General features: G+C 45.0%; 1 pseudogene; it reads left to right on the top strand.

The window, feature by feature from the left end:
* The window catches only part of LOC142580103 (cytochrome P450 4c3-like), a 55807-nt pseudogene that overhangs the window by 5564 nt on the left and 30876 nt on the right, over window positions 1–19367 (top strand).

Raw genomic sequence — 19367 nt, 5'->3', positions numbered from 1 at the left:
CCCTGATCAACGTACCCTCAGTGATGGCAAAATGACACTACAAGCTAGGGTAAAAAAGAAAAGAAAAGGAAATAAGAAAACTCAAAGTGTTGGAGCATTCATCCTCAGCTGAACCTTAGTTACTTTACGTTTGAAACTTATTATCGTTCCAGAACACATATGCAGCCCTTATTACCTTTCAAGTAGGCAGCAAATTGAGTCATGCTAAAATAAAACGAAAGGTTTGCCGTTGTTGAGGGCCTTACGAGAAATGGCTTATCAGCCACATATTATTGGAGGTTCGTCAACAGACTAAAGTTCCATGTTGACTCTTGAAAATAAGAAAACTTATTTGCAACAGATTTGGGGTTTTTTTATATATGGCGTCGCCTTTTAGAAACGGCTCATTTGTATTCAACAGCTAATAATAGCTCAAATGGGGTATGTGAGGCGGTAGAGTAATCTTTTATTGTTAGACACCCCCAGCAGGCGCCGCATCGAAATAGAAGGCGTCTGCGAAGTAGAGGAAACTCTGGAATTGTTTGGGCTTCTGTACTCTTTCTCGTGAGAGCCGACCGACCCTGGGTTGTGGTGTGCACCACAGCCCACCATTGGACAAGCGGTTTCCGCAGTTCTCACAGAGCTCGCTAGCCGTCGATCTGTATCGCCTGTGGGGCATTCCGCGCATGCGTGCGGGCGCGCGGCGAGGCATTGGCGTCTTTGTCGCATTCGTCAAACCGGCTCACTCCTGAGTGCTGATTTCTTGTCCCGCCTCGTGCAGTGCTTTTTGCAACACTATGAACTCATTCACATTACTGTTTGGTTCCATGTCAGAGTAATATATATCCCAGTATCCCCGCATGAATGACATTTGTGCGTTTACTACATCCGCATCACTGCTTTTTCTTTAAGAAATGCAAGCACGGATGACAAAACGAGACTCGCAGCAGAAATAGCTAACATATTCGTCGAAAAAAAGCAAAAAAAGGAAAGAAATGTACATTAGCGCGCTTATGTCGAAGTAAAAATTTAACGAGCAGCACTTGATCTGAACAAAGTAACATAGGGGAAGTGAACCTACGTTCTCCTATAACACCATCGTTTCAGAACAGTGAACCAAATCGTTCATCTCAAATCATAGGGTGTCGTGCTGTTTCAGCAGGAGCGCTATAGCTGCCAAGGGTATCGTTGTTATTTCAGGCGGATGCAACGCTCCGCAGGAGAAAGCAAGTATTTTCGTTGTCACCTGATATTTGTAAAGCAAGCTTTATTTTTTACAGTTCAGGCTCAAAGTGGCGCTCTCGGCGGAAACTTCTGACGCCTGCGTTCCATTTTCGAATCCTGGAGGACTTTCTGCCTGCCGTCAATGAACAGTCCAAAGTGTTGGTGCACAAACTTGGCCAGCTTGGAAAAGAACGTTCCTGCGACATCGTTCCTCTAGTAACCCTTTGTGCTTTAGATATTATATGCGGTGAGTTCTTATAATTATTGCACGCCCCATGTTAGCCCCTATGTTCCGGACAAGTGCCAAATCATAACCTAACCCATGATATTTCACGAAAATAAAGAGCGAGATTTCTTCCTTGAAGGCTTGGTAGCAATACAGTTTGCGCATGTTCAACTTCTATAGTACTTCGATTTCACTGGCACTTGATATAAAGGCTGGCGTTACAGAATTATGCTATATGAGTGGGTACTATGAGGTGGCGCAAGTTTATCGTCCTTTCACTTGTTACACGATACAAAGAGAGTGGCAGCCAATATTTCTTGTAGCTTTTAAATAAAACACAGGTGGAAAGATACCCGTTCTACATTTTTGCTGCCAGGGTGTAAAATAATATGCAGGGCATTTCAGCCAATTCTAGCAAATGTATTTTTTGTGAGTGTTGGTCTGCTGTAGTGAAACGAGATTAAAGCATGTTGGCCACTCCGCAGAGAAAGTCACATAATTTTTTTATATTCTGTCAATAAACATAAATAGTCAAGGCGAATTTTTCAGCTTCGCAAGTCGTAAATGCAAGTAAATACATCCAACGAGAAAGCTGCGGAGCGTTCCATGGAAACGCGCGGTTTCGCGCTCTCTGACTTAGTACCTGAGTGCGGAATATTTTTTTCTTGTGCGACTCACAAGAGATGACACATACACAAAGAAATAGTTCAAAACAAGTTACTTTCAGCCTCCGCGCCGCGATGTCAGTGCTCTGAAATCCTAAACGTGCCAAGCATGAATGTGCGTCATGTTTAGCCTAGTATATATATATATATATATATATATATATGTATATATGTATATACCTACTGGCGTGTGGATTATACCTGATTGGCTTTCATTCGTCTTTTTCTCCTTAATGGCACTGTATGTGCCTGTTCACGGTAGTGTTCGTTGACTTTGACTTGAGTCAATGCACGTGTTGGTGTTCATGACGCCACTGAATGTACGCGTTGCTTGTGGTCACACACTATGTTCTTATATATATATATATATATATATATATAATATATATATATATATATATATATATATATATATATATATATATATATATATATATATATATAATACCACCACCATGTGTACGCGCAGGTTGGTAAAAAGTTCTTTTATTTTTCCTACGTGCGTCTCTTCTTTCAACTATATATATAATAAACAGCGACCGCCCCTCAGAAGGGGGTCCTTATCCTTTTTCTATGGACCATAACAACGCCTTAAGGCATTTCGTATGCAAGCCCTGAAATAAAGCACGCGCGACATGTATACATTCTGTTTCATCTTCCCTGGCTATAGTGCTTAGTGCTTTGCAAGGTATGTACGGATGTCATGCGTTACGAAATTTGTCCTTCGACTGAAGGAACTGTAGCCTCGAGACAGAAAAGCAATTGCAGATCGGCCGGCCGACCGTTCTATATCGTACGCGAGCAATGTTCTATCAGATAAGGTAGGAATGGCTTCTAAAGGTTTGCTCCGTCTGTGTCGCCTGCGTAGCGCCCGCCTCTCCCGACCCCCCCTTCCCCGCTCTCGTAACACCAAGAGAACAAAGAGCGTCTGCTTGCATACAGGCTTGTCGTCTGTCGTCGTCTGACCTTTCGTAATAGAACATTTTTTTCTTTTGCTTTTCGTCCGCCTCACCTTGCGTGCTGCTACGTTACAAAGCTTTGCAGTGGGCTTTATATCGCGGTAGACTTTCAGGGTGAAACACAGAGAAAGGCAGGCGATGGCCCTGCTGATGAGTGCGTCCACAGAACGCCTACTACCACTAGGTGTGCACAACACGGCCGAGGAGCTGATCGAGGCGCATTTATCCAGTCAGCGAACAAGACTGGCGGTTACGGAAGCGGGCAAGTCCATCCTCTTACGCCTGGGTCTCTCTGCCCCTCTCAGCCATCCGCCGCCTCAGACTGTGAGCTTACCCCATGCCATCCGGAGCAACATCACCGAACGTCCTCTACCGCGCAACATGCACCCAGTGAATCACGCAGAGCGAAGGGAGGACCGGGCTCTGGCCATACACAAGCGATACGTAACTTTACCCTCTACAGCCTACACGGACGCGGGGTCTTACCCCAGAACGCGCAGCCACAACAACCACCGTAGTCGTCAAGAAAGAACATCGGAACAGCATTTGGCTCACACGAAGCAATCCCCTCCAAGTCGAGGAAGCGGCCATAGCTCTCGCGCTCTCCCAAGCAGAGGTTGAACCGATAGTGACGGACTCCCAAGAGGCGTGCCGCAACTTTGCTAGCGGCAGAATTCATACCACTACGCTCCAGACCAACAAAAAGCCGCCAACGAGATCGATCATGATCATCTGGGCGCCAGCTCATGACAGCGTTCCTGGCAACGAGGTCGCCAACCACGTGGCTCGAGATTTGACCCACTGAGCCGACGCCGAGGAATCCGCACCCGAGCGCATGCACCCTCTAGTCTCGTACCAAGACGTCACACAATACTACAAGCTAACCAGCAGAACATATGCACCTCCACACAAGTCACTACTTACAGAGCAGGAGCGATTCCTCCGAGCTCTTCAGGTTAATACATTCCCCAACCTAACCAGAAATCACCTCATAGCCCCTGCACAATTCTCTACGCAATGCCGCTTCTGCGCAGAGCCATGGTTCTTCAGGCACATATTAGGGGGTTGCACAGCGGCACCATTAAATCCTCCGAACTCTTACCACACCAACGAGCCTTGGGGGAAACCCTTGGCCAACTCCGACCTCGAGGATCAGCAACGGCTGATTGCGAGGACCCAGGACGCGGCCCGAGCTCAAGGCATTCTGGTATGAGGACGCCTCTCCAAAGCTGCATTCACCTAATAAAATTGTTTGTTCTCTCTCTCTCTCTCTCTACCTTGCAACAACTATTCTGATCGCATGCTATGGTGATTACGATCACTTCCTGCTGTTTTTAGCTGGAAATCAATCTGTTTTGTACGGTCCGTCTGCGATTACCAAATTCTCATCCATTAGTACCATTGCAGCTTCAGAGTAAACATATCTAGGATAGATTGCTCAGCGTATAGATTGTGAGAACATCTAGCAACTAGGATTACCGATTGCAAAACCTGCTTTTGTGTTTAGCGACACGATCGTAGGACGAATCACTTGCCGTATTCATTGCAATATTCTGCAATATTCCTGGCAGCGTTCTGATGCTTTCCTTTCGGCCTTCTATTTTTCTTTTTCTTTGTGGCACCAGAGGCCACATCTAGTTAATGACAGGCTTCAAGCCATGTGATCCGACGTTGCGCGCACCTTGACAATGGCGTGACCCACAAACAAGGACTTGTTAATTGTAGTAATTGGTCGCAGTGCTACTTGCTGCCTCTTGATAGATGGCTTTCAAAGTGTAGAGAACATAAGATCCGTACGAAGTCACCACAGTCGTCAGGAGTCGTCCGCCATGCCGATGTGAATACTGGATTCGCAGTTATGGTGCATTTGCGCGGGTGGGCAGGCCGTTGATGACGTCCACATTCGCTCGTGCGTGGCTGTCGAGAGCAATGGGCGAGTTGTGTGTAGTAGGTCACTGCTGACTAAGGTCTGGGCTCCCAGCTGTCATCTAACAAGCCACACTGAAAATCCAGGAGGCTCTAGCTGGAGTGTTACGAATGGAGTGTTAGCACTAATATACTCCATATGCGCCGACTACGGGGATGTTCCGGGGATCGAACTAACCATTGAAGTGTCCCGGACGGGGGGCGGGAGCGGGTTGTCATTACCAGAGTTCTGTTACCCACATCGTTCAAGGTTTCTTTTCAGTTGCCTCTAGCTTTTCACTCAAAATTCTATTGTGGCTAAAAAACTTGCTGCATCATTGTTGGCGCAGACGTGCGCGGCTTTTAATTCATACTTTCTCTTTATTTCTGCAAATCCTGACAATAGGAGGACAAGCACATTAGAAGCACCAGCGGCAGGCTACCTCATGCGCATTTTTTTCATTTCATCATCTTCTGTTTCTAATTTCCACTGTGAATACCATGCACATACAAAATATAGTTAAATATATACACAGGACAAAGTTTCTGATACTTTTTAAAGAGAAGGAGGTAGCCAGCTAACAATTATTTGTAATGGTATTGGATTGACTATGCCTAGGGAATGAATATGTTGATGTGTGTTCACCTCGCTTCCAATTGCTTTGCCTGCTTTCTGCATCCTGAAAATAAATCTGCAGACTTCAGTGACCCCTTCGGCAGATTCCTTTACCAACGGCGTCTGAAATGTCCATGAATGATATGTGTCTCAGTTTTATTTCTGTGTCCAGTAGTCAGTGCTAACGACTTATAAAAAAACCTCTTCCAATAATTTACATTTATTAGAAACGGAAACATCGTCACTTGCATACAGATGTCATAAATGTACATATATATTTCACACAGTGACGGAAATGAGGCCAAGCCTGATTCACTCGAAAATATAATCAATAGCAGTCATGGGCAGCAGTGCTTCTACTTAGACACAAAGTAAAAGAAAAGGCAGCAGTTTCTTCGAGAAAGTGAAGCCATGTTAGTGATAGCAAAGTTACACGAAGGAACATTCTTACCGTATAAATCCGTGTAAGGGATGCACCCGAGAGAGGGCCGCACCCCCAAATTTACAGCCAATATTAAAACAAGAAATCTAACCGAGAAGCAATCGCGTTCGGTGCGAGGAAAAGATTTCTTGGTGTTATCTTCGTGTACTTAAACTTTCTCAGCTGCGTTAAATGACCCTTCTTATTGATGTGCATTTGTGCGACTTAATACGCACAAAACATATATGTCTCCCTGATGCGTTAACCGAATCCGCTTGTCGCGGGGCTCATCTGAGAGACACCAGAATCTTGGTGGTACGAGGGGACTCAGGCTGTGAAACTGAACTGTCTCCTACCCTATGAGCTCTCGTAAACACTTATATAAGGCAGCCACTTCACTGAACAATTCTTCGAGGTTACACGAACTTTCTTCAAGTGCAACTGTTATTAAAAATAATATACAGGGTGTCCCAACTATCATGCACCAAGATTTAAAAATATGCAAATGACACGTAGCTGGAAAGCACCAAGGTAATGTTGTTTGCTGTCGCTTGGAGAAACTCTAATTATTTCTTACATTCCGCCTAATTACGCAAGTAGCCTTAATTAATTAATCAACTTCTCAAATATTATGTTTAGATGAAAAGTGCCAATAATAAAATTGTAGAGCAACATTAAAAACTCCCGATACAGGTTTCTGTGGCTCAATGTGTGCTACATAAAAGTGTTTTTTTTTTTTTTGTTCGAGCGTGAAAGAAGCCCACGAATACACGCAAAATTGCGCGCGACTGCCCACTCGATGCACTATGCTCCCACGAATGAAATGAGTCAGGAATAATATAGCAGCACCACTATTTTTGAGAAAGTAAATTGTACAGTTGACCACTACATAACATAAATGCGGCAAATGGAGCGCCACGATTAGCATTCTCTGATATACGCATTACTTACCTTATTATCTGACGCGGAAAGGTACTAGATTAAGTGCACGATAATACCACAGTGTTGTCGTGCGTCCTATTGACAGTGAAGGCTTTTTTAGTGCAGGGCTGATGCGTATGAATACATCTATACACGCCACATGCTCTCACGTTTCACAGTAGTCATGACATCAGGCATTTTTATATAGCTATGATAATTAAAACTTTCATTTTCAGATACTATAATGGGTTATACGATCAATGCTCAAAGTAACCAGCATTCGGATTATGTTCAAGCCATCCAAGTGTAAGTGTTTTTAATCGCTAATCAAACTTTGTGTCGTGTACATTTTAGTTATGCTGTCATGCTGAACTTACGAAAAAAATAACGATGTGGACATTACAAAGCTCAGTTTTTTTTTTCACGTGCACAGGCTTGGTCACAGCTTCACACGGCGCATAGAGTCACCGTTATACTGGATAGACGCCATATTCCGTCTTTCAAAGCCTGGTAGGCTGTTCCATCAGAAAATTGGAGACCTTCATCAATTTACTCTGAAGGTAACATTCCGCGTGATATTGTCGCTCTTGTTATTGCGTTTGAATGTATGTCGACGTAACATCGTTTCCTATAAGACTTTTGTCCTGCCAACACCTTCGCTGCTCATCGAATGAAACGCCATATCCGCAGCGCCAGGCGTTGAATACATTTCGTGTCACATCATTGATTCAAGCCAAATATCTCACTCTTGGTGAAATGAACGCGATAATTTCGAGGGTGAATTTGCGATTCTCATTCGTTTCATTGCAACTGCAAGTACACTTCTTCCACGAAGTCGCAATGCATGAGAAAGGTCAGGTGCTCGCATTATCTCCGTTCATTGGCTGACGACGGTAGGTCACTGCAGATCGCCCTGTGCAAATGCGTAAGAGCCCACGCCTTCCGTTTGGAACTTTAGCTACTCTTTCCGACCGCTGGCAAGGCTGGTTCTTGGCTGTGGATGCGCGTCGTTTTCATCGAGCGTCTGTGTACGGCGCCCTTGCATGATCTGTGTTGCTCGTGCTGCTCCATTATTTTCCTTTCCTTCTTATTTGCAATTTATATGTTTCTCTTCCCTCCGTCGTGAAGAGCAGCGCCCCTTTCAGTGGCAGCTTTTCCCTTTTTTTCCTCTTTGTATATATGTATATACGTGTTCAAATCAATAATAATAATAATAATAATAATAATAATAATAATAATAATAATAATAATAATAATAATAATAATAATAATGGGTTCAACGCTCATTCATATCCTCTTCAGGGGCTGTGTGCACAGTTGTGCACGCCAATTGATAGTTCTTCAAAAACGAAAGCACTGCCTAATATATTTATATTTAAAAGTGGTACAACTTAAAACAATATGTCCAAAGTGTTTTAGTAAACCTAGTGGGGTATTTGGCCAAGCGTCTGCTCACTGTGTTAGTATGTATCCATGTAACCGCGGTTCACTTCTTTCATTGTTTTTCGTTGTGTTTTAAGTCAAACGTATTCTCGAAAAAGCTACGTAGGCGACTAACAAGTATACTGAAATTAAATGTTGACGCTCTCATATTGGAAAGTGCTGTAAAGGTCCTCGCATGGGGTACACATTCTGTAAACTTGATAAAACTCACTGAAGAATTGAAAATGCTCAATCCCTTCACAGTTGCGCGCTTTGATGATTCTGAATGTGCAAGAAATGGGCTGACATTAATTTTCAACGGGCCGAATGAATTGCCACCTAAAGGGGGTATTACTACGTTCCCACACGCACTATGTTTCCGTCAACTTCCATGTCAATACACGCTGTAAATATTAATTCACTATCGTTGATACACATTTACATGCGGTTGCAGTTCAGCTATGCTGGAGCTCGCAATCTCGCTTATTAAATATAAGTAACTTTCTTCTGAAGTTATGCAATGCTCGTTCGTAATTACTTGCTACCCTATCTGACAAAAAACATTAAAAGAAAGGAATGCCTGATGTGTGTTCGTGCCAGGAACAGGACTGCTCAAGAAGCAACGCATGGCAACACAAGAAACTTCATAGGTGTCTCGTAGCGGCATTTATTTATTGAATTGTCTCTCACGTTGCGCATGTGCATACGCCATCGCTTCCTAAGGCGTAAACTGCAACTTCCTCTGCCAAGTATTTCATTGAGACTATGCACTAAAAATATAAAAGAGAGTCTTAGTCCACAATGAATGCACAAAGCCCATTACGGCACTTCATTGTAGGCGACTGCTCCAGTTCCTTCATCTCTTACGCTGACGTCTGTGCCTTTTGACAATGTCTAACGCGGCGCCGTTCTTTCGTGGTCACATCGCTGATTATAGTTGGTGGCGTTGAATATCCAAGAAGTGGCCAAGTGCCATACGCGAAATAATTAAACATCCGCGCCGCAAAATTTAGGCCAGTAGCGTGTATTTCATATATGGGAAGCCTTCGGTAAAGAGAATGTGACAGTTGAGGGGATTTTATTATTTCTAAAGGAACAGTTCAACTTCTTTATGACGGTGATCTTTGCACTCGTACGGCTCAAGTATTCGATATGTGATCAGCCATACATAAAGCTACAAAGTCATGGCGATAAGAGAATTTGGCCTACTTACATGAACGATCAGACATGGGAGTGCTTTCTTTTTCATTTATGGGTCCTAAATTTTTTTTACTAAACATTAGTTGCACACACACACAAGCTCATAAACAGAACACACATCATAGGTTCATGCGCACAGGCTTAACATGTACTGTCTGCCGCTACAAACGTGCTGCAGCTATGAAGCTTACAATTCCCAAAGAAAGGTTTACTTCTGGTAGATGTAACTTGTCTTCGTAGGTAAGATCCTGCGCGAAGGCACGAAGTGTATCGAGCAGAAAGTAATGCAAAAGAGAGCACACAAAATCTGACTACTTTACTGGTAGCTACGATGTTTTATAGCAATGCAAAGCGTTCCAATGGGTTGGGTAATACAGTCGAAGTTGACATGAAATTAGGTGGTGTGATGAGATTAGGAACTTAGCTGAAATAGGATGCAATAGGCTGATTCGGAACTGTGGTAAATGATGGTAGAAGGGCCTTCGTTCCATTGTTCCTTTGTCGTGCAGTGACATAACGTAGAAAATTGCTGCTCGTGAGAGCTTCAAAGAGTTCGTTGAAGATCATTATAAAAAAGCAGCATGAACGCATACATGCGAAGCAGCATTTTCACCGTAAACATAGACTAACTTGTCCTTATTACTATTCTTCTTGTCCAACTTCAACTTGTCCTTATTACTTGTTAAGTAGCCCTCTGTTTCTTTTGCCTGTCATCCTAATGGCTTTAGCTATGCAATGAGTTTGTAGTACCACATCCACCCGGTGTAATTTTGCAGGTTATCCGTGAGCGAAAGAAAGAACTTTTGTCGTGTCCCGAGCTACAAGAGTCTCTCGAGGAAGCATCTCTGGAAAGTGACATCTACGGCGTGAAAGGAAAGACCAGGAAACCATTCCTCGATATCCTCCTCCGAGAACACATCAAGGACCCTGAAAATTTTACCGAGGAAGATGTTCGAGAAGAATGGACACTTTTATGTTTGAGGTGCAGTACATATCCTCATACATCGTAATTCGCAAGGCCATTTCGAATTAGTACCATCATGAGCTCGCTGCCATCTTCTGTGCCATTCAGAAAGGTCTTCAAAATTTTAGCCATATTACTGAACGCAGCACGGTACAGCTGAGATATTTTACTAGCAGCTCGTAATGCAGGGCTTGCACAACCATTCGCGCCTTCTACTTATATACACCGGTCGAGGACGAGATCATACGCTGGAAAAAAAATACAATATATATTTATTGAAGGGAAGGGTGGCGTGCATGGTGGCCGGTTCAGGGCTGCTTCTTTTCCTTTTTATGGAGGGTTGGGAGGATGGGGTGGGGCGGATAATTGCATTATATTCTATTCCCTGGTATAAAGGCACAGAGCACAAAGCATTTTCATGACGGGACTGCATGTCCAGGGATCTAGTATTGCGCACTGTCTGTTGTACTTGTCGCTGAGGGTGTTTAGAGCTGTGATCATACCAGGGCATACCAAAACCGCGATTTTACATTACGGGCGTAAGACATAGATGGAAGCGTGTTTATTATTTTTTGTAGCCTGCGCACCAGACGTGAAGTTACCCCTCCAGAATTAAGCAAGCACGCAATATATATATATATATATGTGTGTGTGTGTGTGTGTGTGTGTGTGTGTCTGTGTGTGTGTGTGTGTGTGTGTGTGTGTGTGTGTGTGTGTGTGTGTGTGTGTGTGTGTGTGAGTGTGTGTGTGTGTGTGTGTGTGTGTGTGTGTGTGTGTGTGTGTGTGTGTGTGTGTGTGTGTGTGTGTGTGTGTGTGTGTGTGTGTGTGTGTGTGTGTGTGTGTGTGTGTGTGTGTGTGTGTGTGTGTGTGTGTGTGTGTGTGTGTGTGTGTGTGTGTGTGTGTGTGTGTGTGTGTGTGTGTGTGTGTGTGTGTGTGTGTGTGTGTGTGTGTGTGTGTGTGTGTGTGTGTGTGTGTGTGTGTGTGTGTGTGTGTGTGTGTGTGTGTGTGTGTGTGTGTGTGTGTGTGTGTGTGTGTGTGTGTGTGTGTGTGTGTGTGTGTGTGTGTGTGTGTGTGTGTGTGTGTGTGTGTGTGTGTGTGTGTGTGTGTGTGTGTGTGTGTGTGTGTGTGTGTGTGTGTGTGTGTGTGTGTGTGTGTGTGTGAAAGCGGGCTGCGTCCGTAATGTGAACGATAGAAGTGGTTTTCACTCGTGCTGTGGGCAGCAGGCCTAGTGCCGAGAACTCTGTGCCCTCGCCGATAGCAATGCTGGTTATCAGCAGTCGGCGCAGACAGCACTGTCAGTCTGGCGTTGTCGTGTTCTACTCTAACGGTTCTCACCTCTGGACGTTAGAAGCAAATTATGATCGGTCAAGTAAGCGTTACGTAATTTTTGACATCTTAGTGCGGCTTTTTTTAATGCGTAAGCCTTTAGTGCCTCATGAGTGTCCGGGAGCAGTCCGTGGTGGACGCAGGAAAGCGATGATCACCGGCGAGGGGAGCAAGGAGAGGAGGCTCCACCGGCCACAGGAGCAAAGTGGAGGCGCCATGCAAGTAGCGCCGTGCGAGTGGGCGTGTGGGAAAGCGCAGACAAGTGCGTGGAGGTGCGCGCACATTGGCGACAAATCTTCCAGCTCAAATGGCTGTGACTGCATCCCATGCAGGCTGCCACGGCGGCGTCCGTTCGCAGAACAGTTCAGACAGCAGCAACAGATGCAGCTGGCACGTACCCTCACAGGTCGCCCCCCCCACCCCCGAAATTAAGACGCATAGCCCCCCACCCCGCCCACGCCCACCAATTCTCACACACATTCCTAAAGCGCCGCCAAATCAATGTTGAGGCGACAGCTATTCGGTGGTCAACATTTTGCTGCCTTTTTCACTCCTTTTGGATGGAGGTAGTTATTGGAGTCTCCTGGCGTGTGAAGGCCAGTTTCGTCATTAATTCGGCGCCCGCGCGATTAACTCGAGATACATTCAGTTGTCACCGTCTATTTAATAGTCACGTGCATCGCTGTTGCTTCGTTACTTCAATCTTCTTCGCTTAGACTGATCCATGGACTAGGAAAGGGATTCAATCCGTGGTGAGCTGGTCTGTATGCACGTGGAACGAGTTGCGGCTAGAAAAAATGCTAATTGCGTTTAACATCTCTTTTTGTTTCATTATTTCCTCGAGTGACGGCTTGCCGCGACGCTGACAGATCCTCGGAACCATATACCCGTGAATAGGGTTAGATAAGTTGGAAAATAAAATAATGCGAGACAGCGCCCAGCATCATACCCTGCAATAACCCTTAAACTCATAGGCAATGTCACTGCCACCCGTTACCTCGTCTGGTTTTTCCCTAATTGTACAGCTCTTTTCGTGCAAAATTGCTAACTGGAAACAAAAGTCGCAAGGATTCGAGAAATTAAGCGATCTACTAAGGCAGAGAGCCAAGGCAACAGCCAAACAGCAATGAAAAGCGAAAATTAACAAATTTAACCGTTGTTTATGAAAATATTTATGGATCCACATCTTCTTATTTAAAAAAAGAAGTAGAGAAAACGCCGCCGGAAGTGGAGGAAATTTCCGTGTGTTCTGGGGCCGAATCTTTTAATGGTTCGGAACATAACCGAGGCAGAGGAAATTGCTGTCGCACTGGCAGCGGAAGAAGGTTATAGAACAGGAATATCCCTAAATATTCTGACAGATTCACAAGAGGCGTGCCGGAGCTATATAAGAGGCAGAATTAGTAACACGGCGCTGATGATCCTCAGCAGAGTTCCAATCGCTGAGGGACAACCCACACATAACATTATCTGGATACCAAGCCACGCAGGGATCAGGGGCAACGAAGGGGCAGACAGACCAGCCGAGCAGGGACGTCAACCGCCCCAGAGGGGCCACAGATAAACTGCGGGAACAGCTATTCAGAGCTATTAAACCTCTATAAGGGGCTAAGATATCAATATCCCCCACCACATAAAGCATTAACAAAGGAGGAGGCCGCAGGATAGCGGAGACTGCAAACGGGCACCTTCCCAAACTTACAATACTAAGTAGGATGTTCCCCACGCAGTATAGCGCAACCTGTCCGTGGTGTGGAGCTAAACCAACATTATACCACATTACATGGGAGTGTACAAGAAACCAGGCATTCCACAAACACAAAACACCAAGTGCGGAGCAATGGGAGAGCTGGCTCACCAGCCGCGAGCTAGAGGCTCAAAGAGCTCTTATAGCGCACGCGCGCGAGGCGGCCCGGCTCAGTGGAGCCCTGGACTAGGGGCCCATCCATGGCTGAAGAGGACCCAAGCTTCAAGAACGAAGACTTCGGCCTCGACCCGCTAAAACCTTAAAAGAATCAATAAAGTTTTCCATTCCATTCCAATGGTTCGGAATACGAACCGTTCGCTTCGCCGCTTACGTCACTAGATGTGCCGCTCCCAAACCGGTGGTTCAAGAAGGGGAGGAAGCGATCGATAGATGAGACGGTGCCACCTTTGAAGTGTACGTCATATCACGAGCTAATCGAGGAATTGCAGAATGTTTCTGCTTGCTAAATTAATGTAAAATATAAATTAAATAATATACGACAAGTTCTGAAGTATAAACGTGTGGTGCCCGGCGTTTACGCAATGCACAAATAATTTATTCATTTCATTCTTTTTCATTCTCAGCCGACAGGCGGTATTGCAAGCTTAAATGAGTTGGCAGAGCGCAGCGCTCTGTCGTCTGCTACCAGGAGCTCTCACGATGCACGCAACAGGAACGCACTGCCAGCAATTCTTAAGTAGCGAGCGCGAGAAAACCGTGAACTGGTTCTTAGGGACACCTTTACTAGCCGACTATATCAATTTTCCTTCTTTTTTTGCTCTTCATCATCGGCTCGGACATGACTCGCTCGCCGCCGTGCTGCCGCTATCCCGGCGATCTGCACTACGGCGCGTCGCGTGATAGAAGCAGTGGGACTTGAAATCGAACATTACGATATACGGACCCTGCGTTGACTACGCGAGGTAAAATCGAAGAGTACGGTGTTCACGGTGCTCGCTGTGCCGTGAAATTCAGGAACAAAGTGTGGCGCTCCCGAACTGAAGAAAAAAGGGCAGCCAAATAAGAGATCTCCAGAATATCTTCCCCTCCTGACTGTATTGTTTTATCAGCCGAACGAAGGAAGCGATGAACCAGCCTAGGTTGAACCCTTCTGACTGCTGAACGGCGATCTGCTAGATTTTCACGCTGGCGATAGCACTGGGAATTCGATCTCATCATGCAAATATCTCCTTGGCATTGACTTTGAAGCGGAGGTCACGGGAAAGCTGACCCAGCCCTTCTACCTGCCAACACAGTAATTGCGAGAGCAACTTTGTGGACAATGTCGGCCGCATAGATCTAGGCCATTTCGATTAATACTTCGCGTCCGACTGACCTCCGGGAGCTGCAGGCCGTGGCGATGAACCGCAGCGCGCAATATTCCTTCCTCTGCGCGGAATGACCACTGGTACGCTTACACCCGAGTCTCCTCCATATGATAGCGTAGCCTGCAAAAGGTCTACTTATAAAGCCGGCAATTGCGGTCCAACTCATTATCCGTGAGTTCTTCGAACGCGTATCACACTTCCAGCCCTGGTCGGCACCGAAAGAGCAACGCCAAGCAGACGACGAACGCAAGCAACACATCCTCCAAAGCAACCAACGCACGCGCGTGCGACGCCGCGTGTCTCCGTGGTCGCGCGACCGGCGCGCGCGGCCAGGCTTGCAAGCCAACAGCCAAGCCATAGGAACGGAACCCAAAGCGGACTACCCCTTCGCCGGTTCCGCCCGGTTCGCTTTGAAGATGATTGACAGATGCGTCACGTATTCATTAATTGCGATACCGCCCCGCTGCATCTGACAACCTGTGACGTAACCAAAATTTTGGCCAATCAGGCGAGGCCGAACGAACGGTTCCCCAACCGAACCGTTATAAGATTCGGCCCCTGAATGACGCTTCTACAGTTATCATTAGAGTCGCCTAACGTAGCCACTTCTTTGCTGTGCCTATTTAGGTGTTTTTTCAACCCTCTGCGGTGGGCGCAGTACGTGTAGAATCGCAGCTTCTTGCGCCATACGCGGTTGTGCGCAACTGGCGGCCACGCATCTTTACGTAACTTCTCAAATAACAATACGAGTCGGTTGTGGCACTTAACTTGTAAGAGCCAGAATTAAAATAATTCTTCCAGAGCTAATTCAAAAAACGCTACTATAATCGCATACAACTTAAGACTGCAATGAAGCCCCGCCCACGCCCTCATAACCGCGAGCGACTGCTCCTCCGCGATGGTGCAAATAATTCGTACTTCAAACTTTTCCTGTTACCCAAATAAGGGGCCAACTACAAAAATAAAATTATTAGCGCGTAATTTTATACCTTTCCTCTCGCCTATTATAGTGGAATTGCGAATGCCTAATTCTTTACTGAACCGAAATAACATGCTCGCCTCACTACAACTATTTCTTGGGAAGTTTCACTTCAGTAGGCAGTGAAGTTTTATGAGTAAAACGAGTTCACCAGTGAAATGAACTTCACCGCAGACTTTTGAAAAGTAAAATGCTCAGACTCCATACACTTTGTCCATGTCGGTTGCACACGTCCTTGCTTTCGCGATGAAAAGACTCTTTAAGAATAGCAGATGATCCGGAGGTATATCAAGTACAACGCCATTTTGAAAAGGCCGCATGACGACGATTTTGTGTGCTTATGTGATTGCCTGGCGTAGTAACAGAACTCGATCCGGTCCGTGTGCCCTTGTTGCCAACTGCTGTTTATTTAGGTTCTATTCTACTAAAGCAATCTTTACACTTTCGCTTCTTTACTTCTTCTTGGCAGTTTTCTTCCTGCGCTTCTTCCCTGCGCGAGTCCATTTGACGTAGTTCTTTGTTTGCCAAGTAAAGGAGAGATGTATCGCACAGGCGTACCTGTAAGATACACCTTATTTCATTTCTGTTTTGTGGGTGTGTGCGATTTTATGGCGAATGGTAGGCGTTATTGATATTTGTGCTATTGATATTTGCATAGAAAAGTTATCTTGGGTTGCGCCCCCCCCTCCAGAAAGAAATCCTGGGTACGTGCCTAAGAGGCAGTCATAGATAGGCTTTCGAATATCGCAGTTTACCTCAGCAAGGTGCCCATAGATTTTTTGTCTTTAACAAGCATACCTAAGGTCAACTGTTATCTTAAACTTTTGTTTTGTTGTAGAACCATTCTGCACTCTTCTGAGTGGCTTGAAAATCCGTGCGGCAGCAGCAGCAAAGCTTATCATTGACCGTGATAGGACAACTTGCGGCGGTAAGAAAGGAGTGCCGCGTGCAAATTATAGCCGCCCCTCGCATCCGGTAGCCCAGAACTATCATATTTGTGCAGAAGCACAAACATGAGAGTTCTTTGTTCACGGCATTGTGTACAAGCATGAGATCATTGTACACGGTATCAAAGCGTCCAAGAAGCCCATATCGACGTAAATGTCTAACATGGCGATATATGTAGTCGAATTAGGAAGGAACAGCGCCAACTAAGACGATCACAGTGAGGAAACAGTGAGGAAAAAAAACTGTGTTAGTGATACTTCCGGGACCCTCTTCAAAAGCGAAATGTCCTATCTAGAACGGTTTGGCAGATGATGCATTATGGTCATTGTGCGCATGTCTGTGATTTTCCTTATATATGCTGATTTTTCGCTGAATAAAGATAGATGAAGTTGGCGCTTGTCCTGTGTCGTTCTCCCCACTTGTGATCGTCTTAGTTGGCGCTGTTCCTTACTAATTCAAGTATGCACCATTTAGCCCAAATGAATGTTGTCCTGAAATATGTAGTCAAGCTCGTGCCATCTTATTGCGCGGAGAGCGTGGCGCTGATTTCACAACTTTCGCTGTCATTCTATTTTGACCGGACATTGAAGCTTTGGCCTGGAAATTTTTTTTTCTCTTTTTGGGATGGTTTGGAGAAAGCGTGAGTACGCTGTTACGAGTGACATCGTTAATTTGGCCTCGACTCCTGCTAGTCATGTTTTCCTATAAGCAAGCAATTAAGGGGAAGCTTTATCTCGGGGTCTTCTGTCTGAATACATGGGAACGAAGAAAGCGTTTTCCTCGGCATCCATTCCACCGAATTTAATTAGGTTTGTTGCATTTAAAAGAAAAATTGCAATATACTTACTGTAACAAGCAGATTTCTTATCTAAATTATTTTTTCACAAATTTTTCAAGATTTTGAAATGTGAGCAATACCCAAGCACTTTATTTTTAGCTGTGAAACTCAGCGATACATGAATATATCAGAATTTGTTAAACTGTACCAATTGGGACATATAAAGAGGACAGAATTGATGCATCATACACCGCTCTGAAATATATGACTAATTTGGTAGAAGGACTTTTGCAAAACGTTTGTGCGTATTGCAAAAAACGTCACGTAAGCTCTAAGCTCGTACGTCCAACCTGCCCACTTTAGGTGCTCTAACAGATGCACTTGAGAGAACTACGATATCTGTGTTTGCTGCAGAGTTACGGATTTGTAAATTTCGTGGTTCATTTATTTTGAAACTTGTTCATTTGCGGCAATGTTTCAGAAAAGAGATATCATGTAATAAATTCTAAATCAAAATTATGTTTCATATATTTGGTAGACTCTACCTTTCTCATATACAACAAAATTAATTCAAATTGGTCCAACGTTGATCTCACGAGAGCATTTCTGCGCTTTAACATGTCGTTGACTTGAAGGACCGGAGTTGGCCTCCAGCTATACCTTCCTCTTGACGAAGCTGAGCGGAAAGTTGTATTGCTCTATAATGATTGGGGGGGGGGGAGGGGGGGGCGTGGAAGACGCCTAAAGGTGACTAGCTCATGATGTAACAAAAGAAATTCAGCTCTGTATTGTGGCTTGTGCCATTCGTCGACTGTTCGTGGGACTGCCAAGAGAAATTAATGTCGCCGCTTTATGTTCTGTGGAGATTAAAAAGCAGTTCTCTAATTAAACAAACCCTTTGATAAAGCCTGTACTATTTGCTACAGCGCTGTGTTATTTTTTGTTTGTCTTATGTAAAATGTTGTGTACAACGAATTTAAAGGGTCACGACACGACATCCATGGGAATGAGCTGGGCTCTGTATCTTATTGGTTTGTACTCGGAGCACCAGGAACTCATGCACCAAGAACTGGACACCATATTTGGCGACAACCAGACCCGACCTATCACTTCGGAAGACTTGAAGCAAATGAAATATATGGAATGCTGCCTAAAGGTGAGGAGCTTTGTGAAAATATCATACGTTCAATTATCAGTGCATGTTCGGCATGGCTTCCGTATGATCGATAGTGCATGACAAGCAGTCATTCTGCTGCTCAGAATGCAGCGCTCCGGGCTCAGTGCCGTGGTCCGTCGAAGACGTATGCTGTACGTATGCGTCCACTGCCAGATTCCGTGAATCATTTAAGAAATGTAGGCTGAGACTTCGATTAATTGACCTTGATTTCAAGTTTTCAGGGTTTCCACAAGATCAAACTAAACGACAATAAATAGATGCATTCCACGCAGGGTTGTGCAGGCAACGGTCGATGCAGCCTTGAATTGAAAAGCACCGGAGTGATGCTGAAAGTGCAGCATCCTGGGAGGCTTGAATTATTGATACTACTGCCCCATTAAGTGGTTTAGTTCACGAATCTGTTCAAATTCATTCCACGAAAGTGAAAGCACTAAAGGTAGGATTTAAGACTGCCGTTAATGCCTGTAATGTCTGTAGTAAGACTGCCGTTATTGCCTGTAATGCAAACTCGTCTATGATAGCGGGAGGACTTGGTGTTTGGACTTAATGTTCAGAAGAGAGGTGAAGAGGTCTAGTGGCAGA

The sequence above is a fragment of the Dermacentor variabilis genome, chromosome 4 (assembly GCF_050947875.1).
Source record: "Dermacentor variabilis isolate Ectoservices chromosome 4, ASM5094787v1, whole genome shotgun sequence".
Classification (NCBI taxonomy): Eukaryota; Metazoa; Arthropoda; class Arachnida; order Ixodida; family Ixodidae; genus Dermacentor; species Dermacentor variabilis.
Note: the sequence above shows the minus strand (reverse complement) of the source record. Positions and strands in the feature narration are given on the sequence as shown.